Source organism: Peromyscus eremicus, chromosome 17 (genome assembly GCF_949786415.1).
Source record: "Peromyscus eremicus chromosome 17, PerEre_H2_v1, whole genome shotgun sequence".
In the NCBI taxonomy this organism is placed as follows: domain Eukaryota; kingdom Metazoa; phylum Chordata; class Mammalia; order Rodentia; family Cricetidae; genus Peromyscus; species Peromyscus eremicus.
This window is the reverse complement of record NC_081433.1, coordinates 9,374,059-9,391,053: the sequence shown is the minus strand read 5'-3', so window position 1 is coordinate 9,391,053 and position 16,995 is coordinate 9,374,059. Positions and strand designations below refer to the sequence as shown.

General features: G+C 45.4%; 1 long non-coding RNA gene across 1 annotated transcript in view; it reads right to left on the bottom strand.

Annotated features, from left to right (window-relative positions):
* Nucleotides 1–3,507: 3,507 nt before the first annotated feature.
* The window catches only part of LOC131894402 (uncharacterized), a 385,440-nt gene continuing 371,952 nt past the window's right edge, over nt 3,508–16,995 (bottom strand). The window contains exon 4 of the long non-coding RNA XR_009374909.1: nt 3,508–3,540. This is a non-coding gene — a long non-coding RNA (uncharacterized LOC131894402). The remainder of the gene's footprint in view (nt 3,541–16,995) is intronic.

The following is a 16,995-nucleotide window of genomic DNA, read 5'->3' as shown; positions in this document are numbered from 1 at the left end:
TGTACTAAAAAATCAAGAGTACAATGCTCCTAAGTGCATTACTTCTTAGTCATGCTTTATGAAGGGAGAAGAGCAGAAATAAAAGATTCTGTATGTCTGAACAAAATTCTCAGAGAAATGTTTACTTTTGTGTGTTTGGATGATCATTATATAATAATAAATAATAATGACAAAACCAGAGAGAAAATATTTTACCATATGAGTTTAGACATGATTTAAAACTTAAAATTTTCCTTTGGGCTGAAATTTCTAACAAAGAACATTGCCAAAATGTCGACTTACATGACCACCACTACATCTTTAAGTTTACACTCAAGGGCTCTTGTTGGAGAATGCTGTGTACTAAAATTCCATGCTGGTACTTTTTAGAATATGCCCGCATGGAAATTACTTCATAATAGTTTGGTTTTCCTTTTTAATTAGGTTACATGGTGCGAGCCTAAGAAATCTCTAGCGCATCACCATGGACCTGAAAAGCTCTCCCAGCCCACCATGATGCATTTTCTCAAGTCAAACCCTTAACTGTAAACAGACAAATCCATGAACCTGTGTATTTGTAGCACCTTCTAGCATCTGTACTTTTTACTTGTGCTCGTGTTAAAAAGCAAAGATTAACACACATCCACCAATAAAGTCTGAAAAGGGTGATATACTCTTATTTTCCTATGTTAAAATGACAGATTATGTCACACGTAGATTTTGAAATGTTAAGATGAGCTAACAAGCAGTCAAAAAGGCAATTGAGACAGTTTGAGCCTTAGGCTGGTGAGCTATTCCCACCACTGAGATTGTCACTCTCCCTAGTAGGCTTACTCCTTTGGGGGAGGTCTCTACATGGGAACACACTGTGGCCTCCACCTCCTGACAGTGTTAGCAGACTCAGGGATAATCAAGTTGCCCTGCACTCAGGTTGCCCTGCACTTCCAGGGTTCACAGAGGAGCCACCTCTCTATTCTTGCTAGGAAGAGGGTGGCAAATAGCAAATCCATACATATCCACCTCATTAAATACACAGCCTCCAAGATTCAGAGCTTCACAATATAGGCCATGCAGGCAATTTGCATATTGAAGCCTTGATCTACATTTCGTATATGATTAAAATGTTGGGTTCTCTGAAAAATCTGGCTTAGTCATTACAGGGACTCACAGCTGGAGAATTCTGAGCCCTCTCAGTCAACTTTGCTCCCAGTCTCATTTGTTTGACAGATACTATCTTCTGAGATGATGCTAATTATTCCATTCCTACGAAGAAACAGCTCTCTCCAAAAGAACTAACCATTAAAATGCAAATAGGCGTTCCCCACTTCACTGGTTAGCCAGGAAGGGCTTTAACAGCTTTCTGACAGGAGGGGGAAGCTCCCTCAGCCGCTTTTCAACCTGGTCCTTTCAAGGAGGCATGTCCAGCTTTGAGCCTTGTACTGCAGAGTCCTCTGGCTCTGATCCCTTCTGTGTGGTGGCATTTATAAGTGAACGAATAGACACCACTGAAGAAAAAAAAAGCTGATTCTGAATTCTACTCACTATACCCGGCCAGCTCTCACTTAGACTAATTACTTAAATGATTTAAAAACCTATGAATATTCATTTGCTGGTGCTTCTGAAAAACAAAGCCCAGCTGAGCCCAGGCAGCCCTGCCTCCCGTTCTCTTGTTTGGAACAGTTGGACTTGCACAACTGAATCAGCCCCTGGGAGGGCCTCAGAGGAGTCCGGTCAGGAAGGCAAGAGCAGCCAGTTTCACCAAGATGCAGACCAGGACCTCCACTTGAGCTGGAGGTCCCTCCTAACCTTCCAGGTCCCTCCACTTGGCCAGCTGTAACTACTCCTACATGAGGTCCAGCCTGGCTCCTCTTAAATATTTACAAGTTGCTCCATCCTAGAGCAATACACATGAGTGTGTGCTGACAAAATCTGTGATGTGCAGGTTAAACAAGGACAGGCATGGGGTAGTACCCTCGAGTGTCTAGGATTAGATGCGGACCTACCCTCCAACGTCGCTGCGGGGAGGGACAACAACTCTTACCACGCAGAGACTTGGGTCCTTCCTGGACACAGTACCACTGTCCCGGGAAATCTCAAAAGGAATCTATCTCCCTTCTCGGCAACCACTCTGCCTGTAATGTTCCAGCCAAGGCCAGCCTACATCCAACCTCCAAAGCACGCTTTACCGGAACTGGAAGACGCCCTTGGGGACAGCACATCGCACGCAGTGCACTACCCCCAGCAGACGGAACACTTGTGTTATTAGAAAAGGCAGATGAAACTCCTTTGAATCTGCTCAAGCTGCGACACAGGTTTACTTCCTATCTTCTCTAGGGCTCACGGCACACTGGAACTTTCAACAGGAAGTGGGGGAGAGGACAAAGACATCCGATTCGAAGCCAGAACACAGTGAATGCTCCCAGGCTGGGAACAACACAGAAAAGCCATAATGGTAAGAAATGATTAAACTCCCAGTGTCCAAGGACCAAATCAATTAGGGATTCTCACAGTATCCGTAAGACAGGGAGGGGATTGTCCCTTTGAAGGACACACTTCTTATAATCCTAGAAAGACCAGGGACAGAGATTCATGTAAACCACCGGACTTCATCACAGGTGAATCTGTGTTGTACAGTTAGTGATGCAAAAAGAATGTGGAAAACTTTGTCAAAATACTCTTTTGCCACCAGACTGAAGAAATCGCCTACCAGTTAGTACTTTCAGATTAGCTCTGTATTGCTGATCTTCTGACACCCAAGGTTTCTGGGGCCAGTAATCTCATACTAGGAGAGGGAATAGGGGCTAGACTCTGACCCCAAGTCAGCTCCTGTGTCTCCCCAGAGCCCCAGGGTGGCTAGTTTTGTAGCTGGTTGTCCTATTTAAAACACAAAATCAAAACCCAGCTTCGGGAGTCCCCATGAATAGGGGCAAGATGGCTCCTGGATTTTCTTTCTTCTTCATCACACTCACTGAAACACTGTGAATGTGCTTTCACTATTTTGAAATGTAGTTTGAATAGCGCATCAGCCCAGGAGCTCCACTCCCAAATGTCTCAACTGTAGGAGTTGGCTGAAATTTCTGTTAGGACAGACAGCTTGTTCTCAAGGGCACATTCCCTCAGGTTCAGTCACTAGCAGTTAGGAATAATTTCACAAAGCCTCATTTAATGTGAGCTTCATCGGAAGCTTTGGGTAATATTTTTAAAGCTAGCAAATGCATATTGACATCTATTACCTGGAGAAAACTGGCTATAAGTTTTCTTATATTTTCTTTTCTGTATTTCTAAGTACAATACAGAAAAGAAAATATTACCAACGGGTTACCATGTTGATTTCTTATCAGAGAGAAACTCCCACCTACCACTCATGTGTTCTGTTCTGTGTCACTCACATTTCCCATCAACACCACAAACAATACACTTTCAACTTCAAAACTGTCGCACGCATCCATTGAAGCAGTGTGTGACCATCAAGCCAACGCATGGGACACTCTGGTGCCCTACCCACTAGAGCAGAAGTGAGGTACTCACCCTCTGGCTCTCCACAAAGCGTGCACTGAGACTCTGTAGAGAGAAGAGAGAGAGAAGGGTTAGCCATGACTGTGACTGCAGACTGGTCATGAATGCAGGCAGCCACAGCCGCCTCACACAACTGGAGCTCCACTACCCAGAGTCCCCGAGACTTTAGCCCAGAGCTGCTCTGACCTAGCAGTTCAGCAAGTTTTATCTAAAACCCAGACTTGCAAATAAATGCCTTGAACATTATACTTTATATAAAGATAACAACTTCTTTGTCATATGCATAAGTGCACATCAAATACATTTTCATAACTATACAGTGCTCAACACTTGCAAGCTACTTAGATGAAATTAAAATGGTGGTGTTACTATTTTCAATAGCTAATCGTTTGATTACAGTTCTATTAGAGTTGCAGTTGTGATGATGATGATCTTAGATACAGAAAGTATATCATATCTCAACGAAGACACTAAAATCCACTGGTTCTGACTGAGTTCTCCATAAATAAGTCCATCGTTGGTTCTTTAGAATGGACAGAGATGTTTAGGACCATGGTGTCTGCAGTATATAACACTGGGAAGTCATAGCACCCATAGTATAGATGTAAGTGTAGGAAGACTGATTACTGCTTCCAGTCCAGAGCTAACCTAAAACACACACACACTATCCATTCCCAGAACTCTAGGACATGAGAAAGCCAAAGATATCCCTGAGGAGCAGGGAGAGGGTCCAAAGTTTGACTCTGGCTGACTACAGGGTACACAAAGCATAAGGGCATCCAGTTGCCCCAAGCACACATAGGGTAAGAGGACATGGTGACCTGTATATCCAGAGAGTTTGAAATGCACAGGCAGGGCAATTTCTGCATCAGTCATATACTTTGGGATACACAGTCATGGTAACCTTTATATGTCTGGACACATATAAGGGGGTACCCAAGGCATGATGACTTCTGTGTCCACCTAGACACAATGTTGGGGTATACAGGCATGGTAACCTCTGTGTGTTCCCCCACACACTTTGGGTGCATACACATGGCAACCTCAGCATGTAACCAGACACATACCCGAAAGTACAATGACATAAAGACACACAGTGGGGTGCAGAAAGCCCAGTGGTATCCCACGGCACCCACGTGATACAAAAGCAGCAGGCAGTGTGCAATGTGTCGACTCTGCACACACTTTTTGGGGGAGATGCAGATCTGACAGGGACTTACGAGCCCCATTGGAAACAGACGCTAAAACTTACATGGAGGTAGTCGACAAATATGCACAAGGCCATTAGTGGGACAATGCTCCCTTTATGCTGACACAGCCAGCAGGAACTCCCACGTGAAAAGCCAAGAATCAAAAACATAACCTATTTCAGCTTCAACATCTACCCCAGCATCCAGGAGTTAGGAGCCATCTTGGCTTGTGGCCCTGTCTCATTGATCTCAAGCAGAAAGATACAGCTGTAAAAGCCTATGCTAGGCTAGCTCCATAGAGTGGGTAAAGTGTTTGATGTGTAAGCTCTACAGCCTGAGTTCAAATCCCCACAACCCAATAAAAGCTAGAAGCAGTAGCACACACATCTTTGATCCCAGCATACCCCCACAGAAATATGGGGGGGGGGGGTGGAGATAGGAATCATATGGGCCAGCTACCCTGGCACATGCAGCAGTGAGCAACAGGAACCTGTCTCCAACATGGTGGAAGGTGGGGCCCAACACTAGGCATTGTTCTCCGATCACCACATGTGGTCTTCTCTGTACTCACACTCATGCACATATAGACTCACTCGGTCATTCATTCATCACACACACATACACACAGAACCTATGCTGCCAGTGTTTTGTTTTGTTTTCAATGCTCAAACTCAGGCCCAGATACATCCCCACAGGAAAGGAGCCCCTCAACTTGAGCATGAAGTTCCTAAACTAAACCACAAGAACTTTTCATGATGCCTAGCTAGGTACATAATGCTACGCACATATAGGTAACAGTCATGCTGGGGCCCAGACCTCAGGAGAACAGTGACAGAGCCCAAGGCAGCAATGTGCCCTATAGGGCACCCACCGTGGCTAACTACAGCCTTATGCATAGAAGATCAATACCCAGCCCTACCTTCAGCAGTAACCAACCCATTTCCCTGCTCTGTGGGCCTGAAGTCAATGCCGCTGCTTTCCTGGTATGTAAACTGGACCTTAGTCCTGGCTCTGTGCCATGGATTTCAACGCCAAGAATCCATGCCAGCCATGACCCATGGTTAGGATCTTTCCCCAGAGATTTAACCTTATCCCAGCTGATACACTGTGACAGCACAACAAGGTGGCTTTCAGTGAATTCGAACCTACAAGTCAAGATCACCCAGAAGTCCCCAGAATCGAGGTACCAGCTCAGCCAGTGTCCTATTAATGTCCTCAGGACAAAAGTTTCGAGCAGGTGCTACTTGAAGCTGAATTATTAGTGCATCTACATCTCAGGCTTTAAAATATTATTTCCAAGAAGATCCCAAGGACGGGTGATGACGCTCATTACTTCTGAGCACATTTACGGTGCGTGTCTCTATGAAAGCTCACAGCTGGCATCTGACAAGTGGCAGTGACAGGTTTGATAGTACTTGTCATCAAACACATCCTTGAAATTTGATTGAAGTAAATGACTCCAAGTGTCCCTGGTTCCATTGTTCTGGGATTTCTGATGCAGGTGTCATATACAGACATAAAGGGACTATAATAGTCCATACGGAGAAGGCACATTGGGCCAAAACCTGCTTCTACTGTTCCAAGTCACATTCTCTGGACAGCAACATCATGACCACCAGAAACATCTGGAATAACCACATGAGCCTAGAACCTGGTGCTGACTACATCTGATAGTTGGGAGTCTGGTGAGAAGTTCATATAGCTTACAGGGAAATGCCCCATGGACAGCAAGGACTTCACCAGCATAGAATAATGAGGCCCCAAGCACACTACACAGAAGCTCTTGGCCTGTGAGGACTTGCAGGGAACTGCTGAGGCAGTCCAAAGAGACTCCGTGGACTTCCTGGAAAGGAGCTGCAGGGAAAGAGTGACTATTGCAGGGAGAAGGTACTGAAGCCATGAGCTGGAGGCTAGGAGGAGGCAAAGGGCCTTTGCTTCTAAGAGACGCTGGGGCCAGGCTTGGACCTGGTATCACATTCAGTACCAAACACCTACCTGCCATTGGTCAAAAGTAGATACACACAAAACCTCCACTGAATATATCACTACAGGTTTCTTTCCTTCCATATGAGAACTTTGAACACTGGTAATGGGAACAAAAAATGTGAAGTACATAATTCCCTGATATAGTAAACTTAGGATTGAGTAAAACAACCTTAAAACTGTAGATCTGGGTACAAGGTAGTAACCGCCAAGATTGGGGCCTATGGAATGGAGATGCATAAATTAGGAAACATTTAAAAAAAAAAACTGTTTAAAACTAGGAAAGCTTTTCAGCAAGTGCAATTTGAATCCAGTGGGAACAAATGTCCAAAGCTCCTGGAGTGAGTTGGGGAGCACATTATGTGGTGGGGGACAGAGAGATGTACCATGTTTCCTGTGATATACTGTGAATCCAGACTGCCACCCAAACACCCAAGTGCTAAGGACTTCTGGGTCCTTGCTCTTGGCATTACTGGATCACAGCAGAATCTTCAGAAGGTAGGGCCTAGTGGGAGGAAGTCGGATGTTGTGTGCATGTTCTTTTAGGTAATTTAAGACTCCAACCATTCCTATCTCTATGGCCACCTTGAGCAGAGAAACCTTCTCTACCATGTATTTCCACCATGGAGCACTGTGCCACTACAGGCCAATGAGCATGGACCTCTCACATCATGGCTCAAAGTAAAACATTCCTTTTATCAGTTGATTGTCTTGAATATTTTGACACGGAGCATAAATCTGAATGCTGAGTTAGGAGCGCTGGGAAGATGCAGGGAAGTGTTTCAAGATGGAGAAATATGAGCATTCCTGATAAGTTGGGAATGGCCACGTGGCAAGCAGAGTACAGGTGATAGAGACCTTTGGAGGTCCTTCCCCTAGGTGAATGGCTATTAGGACATGCTGAAATGGCAGGACAGACACACTTAGTCCACACCTGTGAGGTTCAGCTACAGAATCAGGAAGCCAGGGGCCAGTGGGTAAGACAATAAGATCTGGTCTAAAATGGCAAGGCATCTCAACCCAGCCTTGTCTATGCAGAGGGAAACCAGTGTGGCTAACTTCTTTGCTCACTGTAACTCTGTCCTCTGACTCTAAGACCCCAGTGGAGACACTGGGAGAGCGATGGTGCTGTCCTTTAAGTATACTTCGCCAGGAAAAGTGACCATTTTACATGAGGGTGTGACACCGACTGAGGAGGAGACGGGAGACAAACTGGCTACTTAGAGGGTTCAGCATCTGGCCTGCCAGGGGACCAGAGATCCTGGATCAATAGGGATACTGACCTTTCAGAACCTTGACCACTCCTCTTCCCCTCATATGGAAGGATGGATGAGTTGCCACATGCAAGGCAGTGCACGGGCTGAGCTGTTATGAGGATGTACTTGAATTTGACTTGTATGGTGCAGTACAGGGTGGCCAATACTGGGCCTTACTAAATGGCAGCTCATGTCCCACCAACTAGAGTTACTGAGCAAGGATATGCAAGCTCTTGCCTCCCATCCTTCCCTAGCCCTCCATCCTTGGCCTTTGACTTCCTCAAGCCCAAAAGGTTGAATCTCACAGGAGTCCATGATGATGAACAGTGCCCCTATGGAATCCAGCAGGACAGGGTTCGGTCTGTGGTCATTCTTCCCAAGGAACACTTATTTAAAATATGCAGGGTATGATGAGAATTGATCTGTATAAACTGTGAATTCATCACCATTACTGGACTCATTTAAATAAGGAGACAACTCTACAAGGTTATGGTCTATTAACACAGACTGGGAAATCTGCCCATGATTTCATGTGTGTTCTACACACACCTGCACCAGATGCAGCCCCTCGAGAATCTGGTTATTCCCAGAGCTTCGGAGTGTGAACAGACAGAGCCAAGCCCACTGTTCTCTGGCATATGGTAAGTACCTTATTTTAATCCCTCAGGAAAGAAGGAACCACCTCTGTGAATTGCAAAAGCACCTATCTATAGAAGGAACGTTAAGTGCACCCACATATTTTAACAGAGGCCCCTTCCAACTCTGTATGGGAAGCAACAAGCATGCCCTCTCCATGCTTCGTCATGGCGAGAGCCCCTAGACACCTGCTTTCTCCTGCCAGCCGGGGGTGAGAGTTGCAGGTGGTGGTGGTTTAAGGGACTGGAGAGATGAAGACGCTCTATCCTACCCCAAGCCCATGAGGAAAGAACCTCTGAGTGCACAGAAGCCCCTGTGCATGGCTGCTGACTCAGATGCAATCTCCAAATCCAGAATTTCTGGCAAGGGCCAACCATGTTCATTCAAATCCATGTTCCGGTCAGTTCTGCATGCCACAGGTGACACTGCTCTGAGCAGGATGCCTCTCAGGGTGATCCCCAGCAGTGGGAAAGGCACAGAAAGGATGGCAAGAGGAGGCATGGCGTCTGGAGGCTGTGAAAAGTGGGTGCACCAGGTCAGATGATGGGTGCTTGGCAATGATACTAATTAGCCTTTCCCTACTCTCTCCCATTCCCTCCATCCCTCCTGAGATGTGATGACCAGACATGTGGGTGTATGGAATACTGCCAATGTTCTTCTTCATCCTGTCTAACCCAGGCAATGCCCCAGACTGACTGCCCCTGGACATGAAGACCAGGAGTGAGAAACTGCTGCAGACCCCAACTGTGATTCAGCCAGAGATCCACAAACCAGAAAAGCCTTTGCTGAGACCTGGGGCCAGGCGTCACTCGCCCACGAACTCAGTTTGATATGGTCACAAAACACATGCTATGTCACCACATGGCAGAATGGCTATGTCACACACAATCTTCTAACAACATGATACAATCATGCAACCACGTGACTAAAAACAAGAGGACTTGACCTAACAAGTCGGGAAACCTAACTATAAATCAGTGCGACAGTCCTGTGAATCATAACTGGTTTTTACAATAGGGCCTTTTGGCTCATGTGGAACATTTCAAACATAAAAATAAAAGGAGAAAGGGCAAAACACTGGACTTTGTTTTCAGTTTCATTTTGAATGTTTTTCTTTTTTTCTTTCTTTTGATCTTTTTTTAACATTGTATCTATTATTTGACTGTGTATGTGTTTATGCCAGGATGTGTAAAGGTGTATCCAGGCCACAGCACAAGTGTGGGGACTGTAGGGCAGATTTCAGGAGTCCTTCCTTTCTACCATATGGGTCCCAGAAGTTGAACCTGGATTGTAAGGATTGACAGCAAGCACCTTTATCTGCTAAGCCATCTCCGGGCTCTACGTTTGGAGACATAATCTTACATAGCTCAGGCTAACGTCAAACACACTATTGTGGAGGCTTGCTTTGAATCTTCCTCCTTCCACCTCCCAAGTGCTGAGATTACAGGCATGTGCCACCATGTCCAGTTTACAGTGTTGTGCATGCCAGGCAAGCAATCTGCCAACTGAGCTACATTCCCAGCTCCTGAATGTACCTTTAGTGTTCATTCAGTAATATTTTCATAAAACCCAGTATGTATAGATGTGTGTGCTGGTGACCATGTGTTTGCGATATGCTCCTGACGTACACTTAGGACATGTGCAAGGAAAAGCCTGGTGTTGTGGTGATATATTGTACACCCCAATAAAACTGATCTGGGGATCAGAGGACAGAGCTAGCCACTAGATTAGACATAGAGGCCAGACAGTGATGGCACACACCTTTAATCCTATCACTTGGGAGACTGAGATCTCTGGAGCTCTGTGAGTTCAAGGCCACACTAGGTAATCCCAACACTTGCAATCTCATGCCCTTGCTACCAAGTATTTGGGAAGCACACACGCCTTTAATCCCAGCACTAGGAAGGAAGGAAGATGGCAGGGCACAGAAAGGTATATGAGGCGTGAGAGTAAACAAGAAGTCTCGCTCTTGAGGCTGAGGATTTCATAGAGGTAAGAATGTGATTGGCTTGTTCTGTTTCTCTGATCTTTCAGCTTTCAACCCAATATCCGGCTCCAGGTTTTTTTGTTTTTTTATTTTGATTAATAAGACCTTTTAAGATTTGTGTTACATGCCGTGGCAAACAGGAGGTTCTCAGAAGCGACCTCTAGGTAAGAGTTGTGGTCCGAGTACTGTGGGACTGTATGGTAAGGGAAACCAGAAAATGGGTGAGACTTTGAGTCCACTTAGCAGTTTCCTTTGACAGTAACTTTACTCTTTGTCTATTTTCTGTATGCAACAGGCTTTACTCAGTCATTTACTGAGTCATTCTAGAAATAGATGAGATGATCTTGGGTCCAAACCTAGCGTGTTCCAATCACTTGCAAATGTTAGCAATTTAAAGACAGAATTCACTGGTTTACAAAGCCACATTTATCTTACTTCAGGAGGTACTGATGGGAGACTCAATCATACCATAGTAAGAGTAAGAACTCTGAAAGACAAGGCATGTTCTCAGGACCCACAAATCCTCCAGTGGCACTGGGCACAGCAGGTCTGTGAGGGGCCGGTAGAATCAACTGGAGCTAATCAGAACAGTGTGCGGCAGGCGTGGCCTTTCCCAGAAGAAGAGAGCCTGAGTCTGGGTGACTAGGGTGTCATCTAGGTATGGACACTATCTGAGACAGAAAGAACACCAAACTTGGAAAGCTCACTTTAGGACTCAGCGCACAGAAACAGTTCACGTCAGAAAGGAAGTCCTTAGGAAGCTCCAGACAGGGAGGGCCCCATTGCCTACGGTAAACACAGTGAAGGGAGGCTCATCCATTGTAATGATGGCATGCAAATAAAATCCTAATTTGACTTTTTAAGTGAACTAAAACACCATGAAGGTAAACCCAGAAGTCAGTGGCTCTAATAAAGTAACAGCCATGGGAACCAACTGTACAAAGTCCCAGTGGCTGGCAGAGAGGTTAGGCTGCCTTCTCCAAACAGCACCTGTGCCTGGGCTCCAAAGCAGGAGCAGGGAAGCGGACTGGCCACTACAGAGCTGGGTCCTCAGTGAATGATTTCACAGCCCCTGCTCCCCCGCCCCCTGCATTCCAACCACTGATTCTGAAATGCCTCATTTGCTGGAATGATTCTGGGGGCACATTTATCTGACTCAGAATAAGACTGGCTTAAGAATGTTAAATAATTATCAGACTCTCCGGGGGAAACAGCATCCGGTTATTATTCAATCCAAATACGTGCTCCCTCCCGCAGACTGCACCTGGGATTGAAGATCAGCAAAACTAGTGGCTTCCCAAGGAAAATCGATGCTTTATTTTATTTTCACACCACAGTTATCTGCGGAACTGGATGGTGCTCATGACTCGGCTGTATCCATCCCGAGATGCTCCCGTGTGGGCAACCAGCCCTCTTATTTCTCCCTTCGGTGAAGGAGAAGATGAGCAGCTGGCCTGTGGCCAGCCATGTCGTCCTGAAGGAAACGGCTAGTTTCTGACAAGTTTCAAAATATTTCATCCAGCAGAGCACTCTAGCTTCTCGGCAGCCTTTGACAGGCACCCCAGAACGACACAAGTGCAATCAAACTGAAGCTGCGTTCTGACCTCCCTGATAACTCACAAAGGGTCCATCAAAAGCTACTTAGTCAGGAATTCCACTTGTGGTCCTTGTGTCCACCTCTGGGCAGCTGACACAGTTGCCTCGCTGTCAGCCCACAGGTGGAAGTGGCAATATCTCTAATGGGCCAGGCTGCTCTGGGAAACGGTCATAAAATCTAAGGCTCCTCAAGGATGGTAATGCCACAGCCCTTGCCAACCCCTACCCACAAACCACAAGGATACAGCCGTCTTTTCCAGTTAACCCAATCATAGTCAAGAAACACACCGAGCAAGCGCCCACCATCCTTGCCTTCTGATCCCAGTCCCACTTCTCGATATCACAAGCTGTGCTGGTTAGCCTTAGGTCAACTTGGCACAAGCTAGAGTTTCCTGAAAGCAGAGAACTGCACCTGAGAAAATGCCTCTATAACATACAGCTGTGAGGTATTTTCTTAACCAGCCATCGATGGGCGAGAGCCTAGCCCATTGTGGGTGGTGCCATCCCTGGGCTGGTGCCCCTGGGTTTTGTAAGAAAGCAAGCTGAGCAAGCCATGAGGGGCAAGCCAGTAAGCAGCACCCCTCCATGACTTCTGCATCAGCTCCTGCCTCCAGGTTCCTGCCCTGACTTCCTTCAGTGATGGAGTGTGACCTTAGAGTTGTAGGCTAAAGTGAACCCTTCCCCGCTTTGGTCATGGTACTTCATCACAGCACTAGTTACCCTAAGACACAAGTCAACATGAGGAACCTCTCCTGAGGCCATGATCCCTATCCTGATCTTGCTCACTCCTTTGTCGGGTTTACTCACTTGGTTCCATAGCTCTGGCTGCCATTCTCTGAGGTCAAAGCTTTCCAAAATTCACCTTCCTAACCCAGATGCTGGCTGGAGAAGCCAGCGAATCACGACAGAGTTATACATTTGGCTCCATGATGGACCCAGCAGCCTCTCATCCACCTTCTCCTGCCACCTCCTCCTCTGGCATCTCTTGCAAGGTTCTACAGCTGTCACTGTTCAAAGATCAGGGCCAGGTTCTCAGTGTTCTGTCTGCCCAGAGCTGCTGGGGAGGGCCCCATTGCCCTTTCCTGTCACCATCAAGGTAACCCATCAAATTCATGCAGGGGTTGCACTGGGCATCAGGACAACGGGACTTCCCCTACTTGGAGCTGTTATTCTCTCCCACCCTCCAGCTGACCAAGCCCCAAACTAGTCCAGAGCTTCTCAACCTTCCTAATGCTGCGACCCTTTACTACAGCTCCTCATGTTGTGGTGATGCCCAACCATAAAACTGTTTCGTTGCTACTTCACAACTGGAATTTTGCTACTGTTATGACTTACAATGTAGATATCTAATATACAGGACATCTGACATGCAACCCTTGTGAAAGGGTCATTAGATTCCCACGGGGGCTGCTACCCACAGGTTGAGAACCATTGCTCTAGGCTTTGTCCACATCTGAATCATCTCAACTAAGTAGCTGGTTTTCCCTGTATTTGGTGTTTTAGGAAGTGAGTGGCCCAAGCCTCCATGGAAACAGCACTGTCTACACGGTGAATCAGGGATGAATCAGGAATGAGGCCAAGCTTTCTCCCCATAGCCCCTGTATCCAGCAAATAGCTAGGAAACCTCTCAAACCACAACTCAAAAGTCTACCAAACAAACCAACCAACCAACCAACCACTCCCATGTCTTCCTGACAGTACTTTGGTCAGGCTGACACCTGACACTGTAGTGACGCCAGAGCCCCCTGGAAGTCATATGTCCTTTCTGTTCTCCTCAGAGGGTATCTCACAGTAGGGGTCCTCTATCCCTGGACTCTGCCCCTGGCTCAGAGAACAAACAGGCAAAGCCTGACATTTCCAGGGCCTGCTCCTTGGCTGATACACAGCTGGACTTGACTTCTAAATATATGTAAATGTCACAAATGTAGAGAAAGACACATAGACAAAAACATGTGTGTGCTGTGATTATCTAAGTTACAAAGGGACAGTCACCAGCTGCTTATGAATTTTATTAATGCTTCTTAAAACATGTGTTCAGCTATATATATATATATATATATATATATATATATATATATATATATATATATATATATATTCTGGTTATCAAACACAGAAAATAAATACTGATCTCAAGAGACTTGGCCCAATTTTCTCATTATTCTCAAAATAAAAAACTTTGAATTGTAAAAGCTGCCAATAGTCCCCAAGGTCTGTGACATGCAATGGCTTGGGGTATGCCCTCAAAACCCAGACAGTCGCAGGGGTAAAAAGGAACCCCGGGCTGCACCAAGGTCACATTCGGTTCCTTCTGCCATAACTCTTCTCACACGGACCTCTACATCAAAACTGTTCCCTGTCATCGCCCATCGTGTCCTTAGTTTGTTCCCAAAGTGTCAGCAAAATATCACTTATTTTTCAGGCTTCTTCTTTGTCCGTCGCAGGTGCTCATTTATTACAGCAAGACTCGCAGGACTCCACAGCACGCATGATTTAGTGCTCTGTGTGTGGGCTGTTATTTATCTGTCAGGCCCGAGTCCCTTACTCTGCTGCTTCAGGGAGGACTCCGGGGGAGACACAGGACTTGCCAGTGGCTGTCACACTTCAACTTTACTTGAAGTTGTAGTTTCTATTTTCTTCTCTTTTCCTTTTTATTTAGAATTTTTTTCTCAGCACTCATGACTGGATTTAGGGCCTCTCACATGCTAGGAAAGTGCTCTATCACTCAGGTAGCTTCCCATGCCTCTTCTTACTTTTGTTTTTATTTTGGGTCAGAGTCTTACAAGGTTTCCCTGGATGACCTTGAACCTACTCTAGCTCAGGTATACCTTGAACTTTTGATCCTCCAGATCCAACTTCCCATTAACAACAGCATCAGCTCTAGGTATATTTTCTGACCTACCACAACCCATTTTCCCCCTATTTCTCTCACCTTTTCTCATTAGGAATTCAGGGTAGTTTGCCCAATTCCATCATAAAATTGAAAGGCAATGAAACATTCTTGAAAAAGCACATAGTCTTTGGGACATGTCTTAATCTATGCTGAATACATTCTTCAGAGTAAATCTTTGAAATGGCTTTTAACTCTACAAAATACTTTAGATTGGAGCTGGAATCAGAGCTACACTGGGGGAAGCCTTCAGTTCTCAGAAGCCAATACTAGCTTTAAATACGGGTTCCTAATGCTCTAATTTTACAACTTGAGAGAAGAGCATGTATGAGCTCTGGATCCAGGGGCTCTGCATCACTGCCTTCAAGGGACAGGGGTGAGAAGAGCCAAGAAGGCCAGAAGTCCATGGACTTAGGCAGCCATGGTCTAGGACAAAGACAGAGGAAGTGTGAGGGGTGGGATTTGACGAACTACTAATGTGTTTCCTGAATCTGGTAGGGAAGTAACTTTACCATTTCCAGATTTGACAGAAAATGGCTACAACTTCACAGTTGGTTAGTTGTGAGGGTCTCTTATGAGTTATAATTTAATTTGGTAAACTACTCATATCCTAGTCAGATCAAACATCATAAGGTGGTTACAAAGTATACAGAACATGCCTGTAGGAATTTGACTCCAATCAACCACAACGCTTAGTAGGCCAGCTGTGCTATCTCAAGTTGTGGGTTACTAACTGGATAAAACAGCAGGAACAGCTCCCACAGAAAAGTTCAATGCAGAAATAAGAAGTGTTGCCATTACTTCACCTTGTTCATGTCAAAAGATTCATTTCCTGAGGTCAAGCCATCCCCTCTCACCAAGAACAGAGACACCTCCGCCCTCCTGGAGTAGATTCCAGACCACCTAACTATGTCATGCTCAGATCACACCTGGCTACCACCATCTCTGTCCGTACCAGTGATGCTCAGTACAGGGAGTGTTTTCCTTCCTGGCTCTGCCTGGAAAATGATTATTCATTTTTAAAAAGTATCATTCATTTATTACGTGATAAACTCATTTAAAATATGGGCTCCTAAAACCCATATTCAGTGTTATATTTTAAAACATCAATTTTAGAGCATTTCTACTACTCTAAAAAGGAATCCAGACACTATTAATGTTTTCTACATTTATTTGTGTGTGTGCACATGCACACAATTGCCACAACACAATGTGCAGGTCAGAAGATGACCCTCAAGAGTTGATCTTCTCCTTCCATCATGTGGGTTCAAGGGTCAAACTCAGGCCCTCAGACTTGGCAGCCAATCCCTTTATTCACCAAGCCATGTGCCAGTTCCAAATGCACACTCTTTAACCACTTCCAGTCTTTACCCGAGGTCCCCAAACCACCGATTTCTATATGATTCACCTACTCTGAGCACTTCACTTAAACGGAATCCTACATGTTTTCTCTTCCTGGCTTTGCTCACTTACTGAATGCTTTCCAGGTTCATCTATGTTGAAGTATGCATTGGTATTTCATTATTTTTAATTGTCAGGTAACACGTCATTGATTGGATTTACTAATCTTTATCCATCCCTCGGTTATTTGATAGGCTTCACTCTTTGAATAATGTGTCCATAAACATTCACACACACATTCTTGGGTATTGGGTGTACAACAAGAAATGGACTTTCAAGTCATAGGCTAACCTAATATGTAATGTTTCCAAAGTGGACACACTATTCCCCCCACCCCCCACGGTGGCATTATGGACACTCTTTGCAATTTATAGATAGACTTTTTTAGATACATAATTTGTCCCCCATTCTGAGGTCTTTTTATGCCACTTTATTGATGGTGAACACAAAACACTTTGACACACGGACACTTTGGCACATGAACACTTTGATGCATGGATACTTTGACACAGACACTTTGACATACAGACACTTTGACACATAGACACAGACACTTTGACA